Here is a 10000-nt window from a genome sequence, read left to right on the forward strand (position 1 = left end):
TTAGGGTTAGGGTTAGGGTTACGCCTAGGGTTAGGGTTAGGGTTAGGGTTAGGGTTAGGGTTAGGTTTAGGGTTAGGGTTAGGGTTAAAAAGAGAAATAAGGTTAGGGTTAGGGATAGGGATAAGGTTAGGGTTAGGGTTAGGGTTAGGGTTAGGAGTAGAAATGAGGTTAGGGTTAGGGTTTGGGAGAAGGTTAGGGTTAGGGTTAGGAGTAGAAATGAGGTTAGGGTTAGGGTTAGGGTTAGGGTTAGGTTTAGGGTTAGGTGAGGGGAATCATAAAACGTCTGCCTAAGCAGGAATGCACTGGCACACAAACCTTCTGTTTACCTTAGTTGATTGGCGATTTCGCCGTTCAGCGATTTTCATGGAGCGAAAAATAAAAATAAAAATAAAAACAGGTACGTTTTAGGTCCGGAAAATTGTAGGTTACTATATAATTTCATGTATTATCCCTAAGGAGAAATGGGACACAAAGGAAGGGAATGTACACCATATATATATATATAAAAAAGTAAATGTATAAAGCACTTTAAAAATTAAATTACATTTCACTTCATACATATCATATAAAAATAAAATATGGCTAATTATTCCCTCTCAATGTCGTTCACCATACTCCCAGGTAAGTATTTTATATTTTTTTATATTTTTATATTTCATTTAACCCATTAGGATAGACTGTATTTAATTTATTAATCCAAATTCTTTCTCTCCACAGTCTCCTTTTTCCGGACCAAGCCGTCCCTGCTTCCAGGCCTGTGATAAGGAGGTTCTCCCAGCCATGATCTCTAAAATGTAAGTAGATTGCGGTAGACTTTGTAGTTTGTCTTATACTGTACAAATGTTGTTTCAGCCGCATACGTAAACTATTTTTTGTCTGTCCAATATACCATTTGTTACAGGTTTTGCATTCAATGCCGTACACCAAATTGGACGAATCAAGCTGGAAGACCTCCCGCACTGCTGCACTCAGATGAGTATATTTATTTGTGATAAATGAATTTACTTTAAAATGCGACTGCAACGGATCCCGTCGCTCGGTCCCCAAAGATGCCTTCACCAACTGATCCTTCAGGTTTCTACCCCTCCTATAGGCTGCTATAATTCTAAAATCCCGGAGAGGGTCTATTTTGGTTTGTGCTATTTTAAAATTGGCTTTAACGATTTTATTTAATTCGAGGGCGGCCGGTGCATAAGTTGAAACAAAAGGGACCAGATGTTTATCGTCCCTCCCTTCTGCAGGTTTACTCCCCCCACTAAACATCTGCTGGACCTCCACTTGGATGCCGCGGAGGAACGTCCTGCTATAGCCCCTCGGTCTCAGGGCCTGGAAGAGGGTCTGGGTCGCCGAACGCACATCCACCTCCGCCACACAGATCCGGCGAAACCTAATCAGTTGGGATTTGACAATCCCCCTGTAGGTATGCCTGGGATGGTAAGAAGATCTGTGCAGCAGAGCATGGGTGTCCGTCGGCTTAAAATAGACCCTCGTCCCAAGACCCACCCTCCCATCCTCACCATCCTCCACAAACACCTCAGTGTCCAGAAAATGTATTTTCTCTGGATGTAATTCATATTTAAATGTTATGGAAGGATGGTGTTCGTTGAGCGTTGACATAAAATTCCGAAAGTCTGGTTCCCCATGGGGCCAGACTCCAAAAATATCATCCAGATACCGCAGATACAGTGTTGGCAGTTTGTGGCATTTGGGGAAGACAGTTCGCTCAAATTCAGCCATATAGATGTTTGCATAGGCGGGAGCAAACTTCTTCCCCATCGCCGTACCATGAATCTGTAAATAATATTTATCATTAAATACAAAGTCATTTTTGGTTAAACCCAACTCCAACAACCTCAAGATAGCTGCATCCGGTCTATTTGGATCTGGGTGCCTTACCAAAATATTCTGAACAGCCTGGAGTCCTAGGTGAGTATCAATATTAGTGTACAGAGCATCTACATCTATAGAAAATAACATGGCGCCGTGTGGAAATTCTACGGTCTTAAGCTTGTCAACAAAGGCATATGTATCTTTGATATAACTATCATGAATTTGAGACAAGGGATTAAGAAAAGAGTCAATATATTCAGCAATCCTATATGATTCGCTCCCACAGTCAGACACAATAGGTCTTCCTGGGGGCAATTTATTAGGGATTGTCCACGTCACTGGATCTTTATGAATTTTTGGTAATAAATAAAGTTTTCTTGGACGTGGAGGATCCTCCCCATATAGGTAAACCTTCTGTTTTTTTGTTATTTTTTCTTTCTTACACAGATCGTCCAGGATTCCCCGGATTTGGACCTGCGTTTCCATCTGAATGGACTCCTTCAAAGGTAAGTAATGTTTTTTATTTTCAAGTTGTCTGTTTGCCTCTATTAGATATGATGTTTTATCTAAGATAACAATCTTTGACCCCTTGTCTGCCGGTTTAATTATTATATCTCTATTAGTTTTTAATTTTTCTAGGGCTTTTCTCTCCTCCTTAGAAAGGTTGCTGACTGGACGCACCCGGAAAGACAGTCTCCCGAAGCCCCCCACATCCCCCCCGACTAGGTCCCTAATGGGGTCTGATGTTAAATCCTCCCCAGGTTCCCAGCCGGAGGGTAAAGTGAAGGGCTCTTGGGGGCCGCCAGACTCGAAGCCAAAGTGGTCCAGCAGCTTCAACCTCCTGTGATACTGGTGTAGGTCTCTCCTAAGACCCTGCCTATTAGTCTCCAATGGAGTAGGTATGAACAGGAGGCCTCTTTCCAAGAGGGTCTCCTCTGCCTTCGATAAATTATATAAAATTGACAAGTTTAAAATATTGGATCCCATGGGGGTGAGAATTCTCGGTACCCCCCTGGTTAGTTTAATTGCTCCATCCAACCATCTAAAATCAAAGAGGCTGTTATGTTTGTCCAGTGTACTCTGTCCCTTTGCACTTTAAAATCACTGTCCTTCACACCCTTTAACACCCTATACCTCTCCCCGATGAACAAATTGACCCCACGTGCCAACACCTGAACATCATGGTCTTGTTGCTCTGAGATCTGAATCAGTGGAATGAATATTTCTGCATAGGGAAATATTTTCTTGGCCTTTGTTACTAGAATACCAAATTGTTTGGCAATGGTATCTATACTGTTTAGCTTCAAACAGTTGTTCAGGCCCACCGAAAGGATCACCTTCTGCGTCTCTACACAGGGGGACAGCCTCCCGAGGATTCCCGTCAGGTGGAAAATGCGGGCCCCCGGGAAACTGTCAACCTGCACCAGTGGGCTGTTACACCGGGGAAGGTTGGCTAAATTGGAGTCCCCTATCACCAGCACAGGCCTCTCCACCGTCAATGACCACCCCCTCTTCCCCTCATCATTGGAGTGGTTCGGGTGTCTGGTGGGCCCCCGTGGGGAGGGCTGCATAGCGTCCTCAGATGCACCGAGCCCACCCGGTCTATCTCCTCTCTGGGTCACTCCTGTATCTACAGGACGGTGACCCATTCCTGACTCAGGTTGGGAGCTGGAACCAATGGACTCAGAGATGGCCACTGCCACATTGGATCTAAATTTGGCCCCCACCACAAGGGGCTGTCCATTTGCTCCCCGAGGGGAAGATTCCTCCTCAAGGCTCGAATCAGGCAGATCCAGATGGAAATTAGGATGAAAGTCCAGACCCTCCTCCGATGGTAAGGGGCTTTGAGCATGATGGATCTCTGCTGTGAGAGTCTGGACTCTCCCCCGGGTGTTAGGCCCCTCAAATGTTTCCACTCCCATAATGGAAACAGGGCAAGTGGCAGTGTTGGGGGTAAGGAGGGGGTGGGAGCTCGGCAGAAGGCGAAGGCCAGGGTTAGGGCGTAGGTCAGGGCTAGGTCCGGGGTTCGGTTTCGGACCAGGGTTATGGTCGGGGCCAAGGCCAGGGTAAGGGTTAGGGTTGAGGTTAGGGTTGAGGTTAGGGTTAAGGTTAAGGTTAGGGTTGGGGTCAGGGTTAGGGTCAAGGTTAGGGTCAGGATTAGGGTAAACATGGTTCCAAACATGTTGACCCTTCTTCCATGGGTTAGGGTTAAGGTTAGGGCTAGGGTTAGGATCAGGGTTAAGGCCAGGGTTAAGGTTAGGGCTGGGGTTAAGGTTAGGGTTGGGGTTAGGGTTAGGGTTAAGGTTAGGGTTAGGGTTAAGGTTAGGGTTGGGGCCAGGGTTAGGGTTAAGGTTAGGGTTAGGGTTAGGGCTGGGGTTAAGGTTAGGGTTAGGGTTAAGGTTAGGGCTGGGGTTAAGGTTAGGGTTAGGGTTAGGGTTGGGGTTAAGGTTAGGGTTGGGGCCAGGGTCAGAGTTAAGGTTAGGGTTAAGGTTAAGGTTAGGGTTGGGGTCAGGCCCAGGAGTAGGGCAGAATGGCCCGGTGAGCAATCCCGGACCCCCAGTCCAAAAGGGAGGGCCAGGGCCTGGGCCCGAAGGGGTCGGAAGTGGAGGCCACTCCCTCAAATCCATAATCGACCCCGGCTCCCGTATAGGGGGCCCAGCCCCCCCCCCCACGAGCGATGTCAAGGCGACAATGGAGGTGCCAGTCAGCCTGTTCTTGTATCTGGCTCGGCCATAGGCGATGGCCTTCTCCAATGCCACCTGCTCAAATGGGGGAAGGGACTCGAGCCCCCCAGCCAACACTGCATCGTAATGATGTTTAAGGATGGAAAGATTCTGTTCCATCCACCGATCAGTGTTGGCCTTTACCCTCCCTGCGGTATCCGCATTAGGAGATGACGGCTTGATGAACGATGTTAATTTGTTCACCTGGCGCATCATCCCCACCGGAAAGGTCCCAGATCGCTCTGATCGTTCCACCACCTCAGCATGGTGGATGGCCTGCAGGAGTGTAAAATACCTCTTCTGCAGGCTGGGCACACCATGTCGAGCGGTGTCAGGCCCACCATTATTGTTTTTCTTTACCCCAGGTGGAATATTGGGAGAAACCCTTCTCTCACTCCCTCTCCCCCCTCTTCTCACCCAATTAGACGGTCTCATTCTCTGTTCCATGAACAGAGATTGAATCAACAATAAAGTGCAAAACAGGGACAGCTGGAATTAAGTGCCAGAGTAAGGCAAATAAAGTGCTTCTGTTAACATTTAAAAACAAGGAAATAAATAGGGGGAACACACAAAAAACTGACTGGATTTTCTTATAGTTTCCCCAATTTGCACAATTAAAAAATAAGATTAAAAACAGCACTCTGTCCAAAGGAGGAGGGTAAAATAAATGTATTCCCTCCCCTCTAGGCACCAAGCCAATGGGGGGCTGGTAACCACTGCAGGGGGGCCACTCAAAATAAACAAGTGCAAAATAAATTCAAATGGTGCAAAAACACAGCAAAATAAAAACCACACTGTGTAAAACAATGTGCAAAAACACAGCAAGATAAAAACCACACTGTGTAAAACAAACCAAAAGGGGGTAATTAAAAATTTACCCCTAAAGGAGTGAGCCCTCCCAATGCCCAGACTCCCCAATGTGCAAATTATGCTTTAATAAAGTGCTGCAATTGTGCAAATAAATTCAGGAAATACGGGGGGAAACCAGTAAATTTAAAACGTAAATAGGGATCATAAAAGATCCAGGATTAAAAACAGTCAGTAGAAAGATTTAAAAGGTTAAAAGATTAAAAGGTTGAAATGAGCTCCTGACGTTTCGACACCATGTGTCTTCTTCAGAGGATAAGACCAGAATGAAGGGAAAGACACACATATATAGGGAACAAAGGGGGTGGAGACAAAAAAAATGATCCCTATTGGGTAAGTGCCATGGGGTAGGGCGGAGCTACTAAAAATCGACCAAACGACTAATTGGCCACCTGGTTGTGGAACACCAAACAATTCCAATCAATTCCACAATTCCCAGGCCAACCTTATCACAAGTAAATATAAAAATATCCTACTAAAAATCGACTCCATAAAAAACATTCTGCAAAACGGTCCCTCCATTATAAAATTTAACCTACCCTATAAGCGATTCCCCCAACTGGGTAGGCTTCTCTGGGATAGAGCTCCCAGAGAAAATATTATTTATATTAAAATGGAGGGCCAATGTTAAAAGTATTCAATAAAAACAGATAGGGTTTGTGGCACTGGCCGGTTAGGTGAGGGGAATCATAAAACGTCTGCCTAAGCAGGAATGCACTGGCACACAAACCTTCTGTTTACCTTAGTTGATTGGCGATTTCGCCGTTCAGCGATTTTCATGGAGCGAAAAATAAAAATAAAAATAAAAACAGGTAAGTTTTAGGTCCGGAAAATTGTAGGTTACTATATAATTTCATGTATTATCCCTAAGGAGAAATGGGACACAAAGGAAGGGAATGTACACCATATATATATATATAAAAAAGTAAATGTATAAAGCACTTTAAAAATTAAATTACATTTCACTTCATACATATCATATAAAAATAAAATATGGCTAATTATTCCCTCTCAATGTCGTTCACCATACTCCCAGGTAAGTATTTTATATTTTTTTATATTTTTATATTTCATTTAACCCATTAGGATAGACTGTATTTAATTTATTAATCCAAATTCTTTCTCTCCACAGTCTCCTTTTTCCGGACCAAGCCGTCCCTGCTTCCAGGCCTGTGATAAGGAGGTTCTCCCAGCCATGATCTCTAAAATGTAAGTAGATTGCGGTAGACTTTGTAGTTTGTCTTATACTGTACAAATGTTGTTTCAGCCGCATACGTAAACTATTTTTTGTCTGTCCAATATACCATTTGTTACAGGTTTTGCATTCAATGCCGTACACCAAATTGGACGAATCAAGCTGGAAGACCTCCCGCACTGCTGCACTCAGATGAGTATATTTATTTGTGATAAATGAATTTACTTTAAAATGCGACTGCAACGGATCCCGTCGCTCGGTCCCCAAAGATGCCTTCACCAACTGATCCTTCAGGTTTCTACCCCTCCTATAGGCTGCTATAATTCTAAAATCCCGGAGAGGGTCTATTTTGGTTTGTGCTATTTTAAAATTGGCTTTAACGATTTTATTTAATTCGAGGGCGGCCGGTGCATAAGTTGAAACAAAAGGGACCAGATGTTTATCGTCCCTCCCTTCTGCAGGTTTACTCCCCCCACTAAACATCTGCTGGACCTCCACTTGGATGCCGCGGAGGAACGTCCTGCTATAGCCCCTCGGTCTCAGGGCCTGGAAGAGGGTCTGGGTCGCCGAACGCACATCCACCTCCGCCACACAGATCCGGCGAAACCTAATCAGTTGGGATTTGACAATCCCCCTGTAGGTATGCCTGGGATGGTAAGAAGATCTGTGCAGCAGAGCATGGGTGTCCGTCGGCTTAAAATAGACCCTCGTCCCAAGACCCACCCTCCCATCCTCACCATCCTCCACAAACACCTCAGTGTCCAGAAAATGTATTTTCTCTGGATGTAATTCATATTTAAATGTTATGGAAGGATGGTGTTCGTTGAGCGTTGACATAAAATTCCGAAAGTCTGGTTCCCCATGGGGCCAGACTCCAAATATATCATCCAGATACCGCAGATACAGTGTTGGCAGTTTGTGGCATTTGGGGAAGACAGTTCGCTCAAATTCAGCCATATAGATGTTTGCATAGGCGGGAGCAAACTTCTTCCCCATCGCCGTACCATGAATCTGTAAATAATATTTATCATTAAATACAAAGTCATTTTTGGTTAAACCCAACTCCAACAACCTCAAGATAGCTGCATCCGGTCTATTTGGATCTGGGTGCCTTACCAAAATATTCTGAACAGCCTGGAGTCCTAGGTGAGTATCAATATTAGTGTACAGAGCATCTACATCTATAGAAAATAACATGGCGCCGTGTGGAAATTCTACGGTCTTAAGCTTGTCAACAAAGGCATATGTATCTTTGATATAACTATCATGAATTTGAGACAAGGGATTAAGAAAAGAGTCAATATATTCAGCAATCCTATATGATTCGCTCCCACAGTCAGACACAATAGGTCTTCCTGGGGGCAATTTATTAGGGATTGTCCACGTCACTGGATCTTTATGAATTTTTGGTAATAAATAAAGTTTTCTTGGACGTGGAGGATCCTCCCCATATAGGTAAACCTTCTGTTTTTTTGTTATTTTTTCTTTCTTACACAGATCGTCCAGGATTCCCCGGATTTGGACCTGCGTTTCCATCTGAATGGACTCCTTCAAAGGTAAGTAATGTTTTTTATTTTCAAGTTGTCTGTTTGCCTCTATTAGATATGATGTTTTATCTAAGATAACAATCTTTGACCCCTTGTCTGCCGGTTTAATTATTATATCTCTATTAGTTTTTAATTTTTCTAGGGCTTTTCTCTCCTCCTTAGAAAGGTTGCTGACTGGACGCACCCGGAAAGACAGTCTCCCGAAGCCCCCCACATCCCCCCCGACTAGGTCCCTAATGGGGTCTGATGTTAAATCCTCCCCAGGTTCCCAGCCGGAGGGTAAAGTGAAGGGCTCTCGGGGGCCGCCAGACTCGAAGCCAAAGTGGTCCAGCAGCTTCAACCTCCTGTGATACTGGTGTAGGTCTCTCCTAAGACCCTGCCTATTAGTCTCCAATGGAGTAGGTATGAACAGGAGGCCTCTTTCCAAGAGGGTCTCCTCTGCCTTCGATAAATTATATAAAATTGACAAGTTTAAAATATTGGATCCCATGGGGGTGAGAATTCTCGGTACCCCCCTGGTTAGTTTAATTGCTCCATCCAACCATCTAAAATCAAAGAGGCTGTTATGTTTGTCCAGTGTACTCTGTCCCTTTGCACTTTAAAATCACTGTCCTTCACACCCTTTAACACCCTATACCTCTCCCCGATGAACAAATTGACCCCACGTGCCAACACCTGAACATCATGGTCTTGTTGCTCTGAGATCTGAATCAGTGGAATGAATATTTCTGCATAGGGAAATATTTTCTTGGCCTTTGTTACTAGAATACCAAATTGTTTGGCAATGGTATCTATACTGTTTAGCTTCAAACAGTTGTTCAGGCCCACCGAAAGGATCACCTTCTGCGTCTCTACACAGGGGGACAGCCTCCCGAGGATTCCCGTCAGGTGGAAAATGCGGGCCCCCGGGAAACTGTCAACCTGCACCAGTGGGCTGTTACACCGGGGAAGGTTGGCTAAATTGGAGTCCCCTATCACCAGCACAGGCCTCTCCACCGTCAATGACCACCCCCTCTTCCCCTCATCATTGGAGTGGTTCGGGTGTCTGGTGGGCCCCCGTGGGGAGGGCTGCATAGCGTCCTCAGATGCACCGAGCCCACCCGGTCTATCTCCTCTCTGGGTCACTCCTGTATCTACAGGACGGTGACCCATTCCTGACTCAGGTTGGGAGCTGGAACCAATGGACTCAGAGATGGCCACTGCCACATTGGATCTAAATTTGGCCCCCACCACAAGGGGCTGTCCATTTGCTCCCCGAGGGGAAGATTCCTCCTCAAGGCTCGAATCAGGCAGATCCAGATGGAAATTAGGATGAAAGTCCAGACCCTCCTCCGATGGTAAGGGGCTTTGAGCATGATGGATCTCTGCTGTGAGAGTCTGGACTCTCCCCCGGGTGTTAGGCCCCTCAAATGTTTCCACTCCCATAATGGAAACAGGGCAAGTGGCAGTGTTGGGGGTAAGGAGGGGGTGGGAGCTCGGCAGAAGGCGAAGGCCAGGGTTAGGGCGTAGGTCAGGGCTAGGTCCGGGGTTCGGTTTCGGACCAGGGTTATGGTCGGGGCCAAGGCCAGGGTAAGGGTTAGGGTTGAGGTTAGGGTTGAGGTTAGGGTTAAGGTTAAGGTTAGGGTTGGGGTCAGGGTTAGGGTCAAGGTTAGGGTCAGGATTAGGGTAAACATGGTTCCAAACATGTTGACCCTTCTTCCATGGGTTAGGGTTAAGGTTAGGGCTAGGGTTAGGATCAGGGTTAAGGCCAGGGTTAAGGTTAGGGCTGGGGTTAAGGTTAGGGTTGGGGTTAGGGTTAGGGTTAAGGTTAGGGTTAGGGTTAAGGTTAGGGTTGGGGC

The 10000-nt window shown here is 45.7% G+C and overlaps 1 protein-coding gene across 1 annotated transcript in view; it reads right to left on the reverse strand.

Annotated features, from left to right (window-relative positions):
* LOC310823911 (tripartite motif-containing protein 16-like protein) overlaps window positions 1-10000 on the reverse strand; it is a gene marked incomplete at its 5' end in the record, with an annotated part of 288284 nt that overhangs the window by 61561 nt on the left and 216723 nt on the right. The gene's annotated exons all lie outside the window — the stretch shown is intronic.

This window comes from Argentina silus, assembly GCF_951799395.1.
Source record: "Argentina silus genome assembly, chromosome: Y".
Taxonomy (NCBI): Eukaryota; Metazoa; Chordata; class Actinopteri; order Argentiniformes; family Argentinidae; genus Argentina; species Argentina silus.